Source organism: Arvicola amphibius, chromosome 3, assembly GCF_903992535.2.
Source record: "Arvicola amphibius chromosome 3, mArvAmp1.2, whole genome shotgun sequence".
Classification (NCBI taxonomy): domain Eukaryota; kingdom Metazoa; phylum Chordata; class Mammalia; order Rodentia; family Cricetidae; genus Arvicola; species Arvicola amphibius.
In genome coordinates, this window is record NC_052049.1 from 156951094 (window position 1) to 156956885 (window position 5792).

Genomic DNA, 5792 nt, shown 5'->3' on the forward strand with positions numbered 1-5792 from the left:
GTTTGTTTTCAAAGCTACAGTGTTAGCAGTTTGATCTTTGCAGGCATTTTCATTACAAATGAAGAGAGGAAATAGAAAACCTAAATTCAGCGTTATAGATCCATGTGCACACTGGGTGTTTCTCCCAATAAAGGCACATGAATTTGCACATGGCTGTGGATAAAATGCAAGAACATCGGTTGAATTGGGTCTGTAAGGGAACAGGGAGGCAGACGCTGAGTACTGTGCTGCTGAAAGGAGCCAGGGTTCTCAGGCCAACTGCGTGGATTAAAATAGGAAATATGACAGGCAGGCTCTGTGGTGTTCAGCGCACAGTTAGCATCAATGCAGCAGACACTTGGGGAAGTGACGTGGACAGAGCTCCAGCGAGCCATGCTAAGGGAAGAGAAGTGAGAAGCAGCAAGACTCGCAAATGCAGTGCTCTAACAGTTCCAGACACCACACACAAGAAGACCCACAAATGAAATCAACAGTGCTCCTGAAACGCATTCGCGTGGTGTCCTCGGTGGGGGGAGGGGGCGAGGAGAGGCCGGAGCCTTCCACACCGGAATTTGGAAGAGACAGCACCGTAATACTTTTCAATTTTTTTCCGTTATGTGTACTTCATATTGGAATGTTAGTTTTACCCTTCTAAATCAGGAGAAAGTCTCCTACCCACAATAGTTTGGGGGGAAAATGAATATTCACCATCTAACTTTTGAAACTGACATTTATTTTATGATCCAAGGAGAAAAAGTATAGAAACAAGTAGCTTTGCAAGAGAAATTAACCAATAAAATTGGCGGAAAATTCAACTTTATTAAGAAAATTGGAATTTGAAGCATTCATTAGTTTGGGGACTTATTTACGTGATGATGTTTATTTGAATGGGAACAAATTTTAGTGACTTCACTTATTTTTATGGTGATTGAGCTCCTTTTCTCCACAGTTTTGCTACATAAACATTGTCTGGTACAAAGCTCATGGCCCAGGCATGACACTGTGATTCAGTAATGACTTTTGCCCACACTCAATAAAGGAACTTATGAAGCAACCTCCCAAATGTCTTCTCCCTAACACAATCTCTGGATGAGGTGAGTCTTCCAGCGCACACCAGTTGCCAAGAGCCAAGAGATGGCCTGCACTTGAGGCTTCTTGTAAACTTTCTGGATAGTTCTCATCTGGATATTTATTTTATTAATAAATAAAAAATGTGTTATTTGGGAGATGGTCTGGGCTTCCTGACGATGTGGCATTTGGGCTACAAGAGAAAGGATACACTAGCAAGTCCTCACTAAGCCTCTGCCTGCCTAAGTTTACTAATAGCCCCTTTACTTGAGCAAATCTGGGGCGATTCTCTAGTCAGCATGGGAGGAACCTACACAGGGAACAAAGACTAGGCCATATGGTTCTTTGCAACTACCAAAATAAACTCTACCACAAATGGGAGAGGAGCAATGTGTGCACATGTGCACACATGTGAAGCGGGGTGCTGATTTTGGGAACAAAGTCTTGCTCTGTAGCCCAGGCTAGATTGGAAGTGTGATCCTCTCGCCTTCATCTCCCAAGCATTGAAATTACTACCACAAGTTGTAATAACAGCTCTTTGCAGCCAGAAACACTATTGGATGGGAAAGTTAGGGACAGCTCGAAGTCCAAGCAGAGAATGACCTTGCCAATAAAGCCACTTGTACTCAGACTGGTCTCCTGCTTCTGAGAAGACCTAGGGTAAGCTGTGGAAGGGGATGTACTGCTCTGATCTTAAGGAAAGGGTCCGAATTGAATGTATGGACTTGGAATTAGATGGGCTTGATCTCGAGCCCCTATTCTGCAGCTCCCCAGTTCTGTGTTTGGAGCCTTGTCTCCAAATAAAGTCACCACCAACTGTATTAGTTACTTTTTGTTGCTGAGCTAAAACACCATGAACAAAGGGGCCTTACAGAAGAAAGAGGTTGTTGTGGATTATGGTTCCAGAGGGATCGTCTGTAACAGCAGGGTAGGCATGGCAGCTGGCAGCCAGAGCAGGAAGCTGAAAGGTTACATCTTCAATCACACGGAGAAAGCAGAGAGAAGGAGCCGGAAGTGGGACAAGGCTATAAACTCCGAAAGGCTACCCTCAGTGACACACTTCCTCTACAAGATCCCACATCTGCCAAGTCTCATCACCTTCCCAAACGATGCCACCAACTGAGGACCTAGTGGCAGATGCTTCTTTTCCTTGCTTCTGAGCTGGCCTTGAACTTGCCTGGTCATGAGTTCTGCATGGACCTAGAAAAATCCAAGTACTCTCCTGGGTTTTCTGAGACTAGACTTTAAAAGCTGATCATCTCCACCCTTGGAATCCAGCCCTGTGCCCTGCTGGTGAAACTGAATACTGGAGAGACACCAAGAGCAGCCAACTAGGATCCAGCTGTCCCGGCAACCTGGTGGAGGAGTGGGCACAGAGAACTCTGAAGAGGTCTGAGTAGAGACAGCAGGGGGCAGGTGGACCTTGGACAATGCCCTGCACCTACCGGGATATGCAGCGAGCCATTCCTTTCCTCTAACGCCCAGAGCTGGGCGGTACCATCTGAAGAGTACACACTGCAAGTGGCAAGGCTGCGCGTGTACAAGTGTGTGTCTGGTGCTGTGTGGGCCGAGTGTTAGAAACAGCCTGTGCAGGCTCCAGGATCCTCACAGCCGCCCTCCCACAGAGCAGACCTCACTGCCACCTGCCCCTCCGGGGCTTGGGCCAGACTGCTCAGCTATCAAGCCCATCTTTTGGCTTACAGCCAGAGTGGGCTCCTGAGGGGACAGTTGGGGACATGTTGAAAAGCCTTTGTCACAGGCCTCTGCAACCATCTCTTCTGCCACCATCACCAGGTGAAGACCTCCTCTCCACTTCTCTCCTGCCAGTCTTCTCTGCCCGAACAAACTACCACTTCACAGCTTCCCTCCCCAGTCTGCAACAGCAAGCCACTCAGCTCTGCCCCCAGAAAACAGCCCCCGCTTCCCTTCTCCTGAGTCGGACCCTCCTGTGTCGTGGGGATCCCTGCTTATCTTCACAGTTGCCCCCATCCATAGGTCTGGAAGTAGAATCATGGTATTCCATATAGCCCAGGATCCTCTCCTCTGCCTTAGACCTAAAGGAGACCAAAAGGACTAAGTCACACTTGTCACTGTACACCAAGTGTCTCACCTGCTAGCTGGTCCACACCAGTCACCTGATGAATGTAGCTGTCTCTTGAGCCACTTTGCCCCTGCCGTTCAAAAGAGGGTTGAGCTGACTCTGGCATGGGTAAGAGAAAAAAATGACGGGCTACAGCAAGGCCCTGCAGAGACGCTCAGTCCTGGTTTGGTTTCTATTGCTATGATAAAACAGTCTGACCCAAAACCACAAAGGTGAAGGGAGAACTTATTTGACACACACTTGAGGTGACACCTGTCAGCAAGGGAAGTCAGCATAGGAATTCAAGCAGGAGCAGAGGCGGGAACATGAGTCCAGGCCACGGAGAAATAAACTGTTTACTGGCTTGTTCCCCGAGGTCTCTCATATACTAGCCAGACCCACCAGTTCAGGGCTCCTACTGCTCAGGGTGCGGTGGGCCTTCCCATGTCAATCATTAACCACAAAAATGCCCCACAGGCCAAACTGATGGAGGCCATCCCGCAACAGGTTTCGTCTTTCCAGATGACCCCAGTTTGTACCAAGTTGACAAAAACTAACCAGCACAGGGTCCAATTAACAAGACATGGAGAAAGGTCCCAAGCCTTAAAGTTGTTCTCCTCTCAGGGTTATCATGTACAGTGGTTCAGGTTGTTTACCACACAGACGCTCAGCCCAAAGGTCAAGAAGGAACTGAAATCCAGCCAATTCTTCATTTGCCAAGCTGTTTGTCCATGCACAGTGCCACACACACCTAAAGGCAACCTTTTCCAATTCACACAAAAGTCCCTTGTGGGTCAGCTAGAGCCCCTGCCCACCTGGGGCAGAATCCTGCCTACCACAGCACTTTCCTGGCAGACTCAAGGCCCAAGGCTGCCAGTACCTAAATCCTAGTCGCCATGTAAAGTAAACGCTGTTCATCACAGGCGAGCTGACTGGCTTGGGTCATTCTGTCTCACAGCTTATACGTCTGGCCGGCAGTGTGTGACCTGGGAGCATAAATCATGAGGGAGAGTTGTGTCTTCTCACAAGGTCCTAGCATCAATTATGTTGGGCTACAGAAACTCAGGGTGAGCATGGAGAGTCACCCAATCAGCACGCAGCATTGCACAACTAAGCATTAGGCAGTATGAGCTACCTTGCCAATGCAGCATTGGGCTCAGATTGCCTCAACAGATGCAGTTTTCCCAGACTGCATTTCCAGATACAACTGCGGGGCCTGAGAGATGGGTCAATAGGTAAAGGTGCTTGCCACTAAGCCTGAGTTTGCTCGACCACACACACACACACACACACACACACACACACACACATTTTAATTTTTTTAAAGGTCTTAAGATGCTACTGCAGAGTCTCAGCTATCTCAATTTGAAAGAGAGCCTTAATTCATTATAAAGTTCGTTAGCTCATCAACCAAACATACTACCAATATAAATGCTCACATACTGATGACAACCATACAGACAGAGATGATGCCTGTCTTCTCAGAGCTTTATGTTTAAGTCGAGAAGATAGTTTTCAATATATATTTATATACAAGTATACAAGTACACAGATCTGGAGAGATGGTTCAATGGTGAGAATACTTGCTCTGCAGGCATGGAGACCTGAGTTCAAATCCCCTTGACACCCACATACAAAACCAAGCATGATCATACACAGCCACAACCCCAGTGCTGTCGGCGATGGAGACCAGAACACTGGGGGCTTGCTTGCTGCCCAGTTAGTGCCAGGTTCAGTGAGAAACTCTGTCTCAAGAGAATAAAATACAGAGAGAGAGAGAGAGAGAGAGAGAGAGAGAGAGAGAGAGAGAGAGAGAGAGAGCAGGACATCACCCGTCTTCCTCTGGTCTCTACATACACATGGCCCCAACACAAGTGAACATACAGCACATACATATACACATACATATGCAAGTGTGATGGCTAATCTTGGTTGACTACGTCTGGAATCAACTAAAAAACAATCTTCTAAGCACTACGGTGAGGATTTTCTTGCTCAGAGTATTTAAAGCAGAAAGAACCACCCTAAATGTGGTGGCTCCTTCCAATGGCAGCCCAGATAAAAGGACATGGAGGTAAAAAATATGGCTTTAAGCCTCCTTGCCCTCACTCTCCCTAGCAAGTCCATCTGTCCCCTCCCTGCAGCATTCCTTCACAGATATCAGATCGGACCTCTTCGGACTCCGACAGGCTGGAGACCAGCAGATCTCCAGGAATTCTCCAGCCATACAGCATCAGTTCAAGCTGCTGAGGCCGCCAACCCCATGGACTGAACGACTACTGGATTCTTGGCCAGTGTGAGACAGCCACTGTTGGGCTACTCAGACAGCATCTTAGAAGGCAATCTAATAAATCTCATACATGCATATGATCTATCAGTTCTGTTCCTTCAGGAAATCCTGATTACTATAAGAAAGCAATAAAATTATTTCAACTTCTAATACGTGTAATAAAAGCAACAAATATGGGAAAGGATAGGAGAGGCAGGCAGATGAATCTACTAAAAGAATGCCCTAAAAAGGACATGAAGAAGTTAGTAATATGGGGGAAGACAGCAAATGCTCTTGGCTAAGGCCCTGTGGCAAGGAGCAGAGTTAAAGCAATCTTTTGCTCTAAACCGCTCCTTGCTGTCGGTAGATCCTGCTTCCCACACTCTGAGCATCCTG

General features: G+C 47.3%; 1 long non-coding RNA gene across 1 annotated transcript; it reads right to left on the reverse strand.

Annotated features, from left to right (window-relative positions):
• Positions 1-777: 777 nt before the first annotated feature.
• Positions 778-3323, reverse strand: LOC119809847. The gene is made up of 2 exons (XR_005284678.1): positions 3158-3323; positions 778-2247 (listed from the first exon to the last, which is right to left on the reverse strand). It is a non-coding gene; the product is annotated as an uncharacterized LOC119809847 (long non-coding RNA).
• Between the last annotated feature and the right edge of the window lie 2469 nt (positions 3324-5792).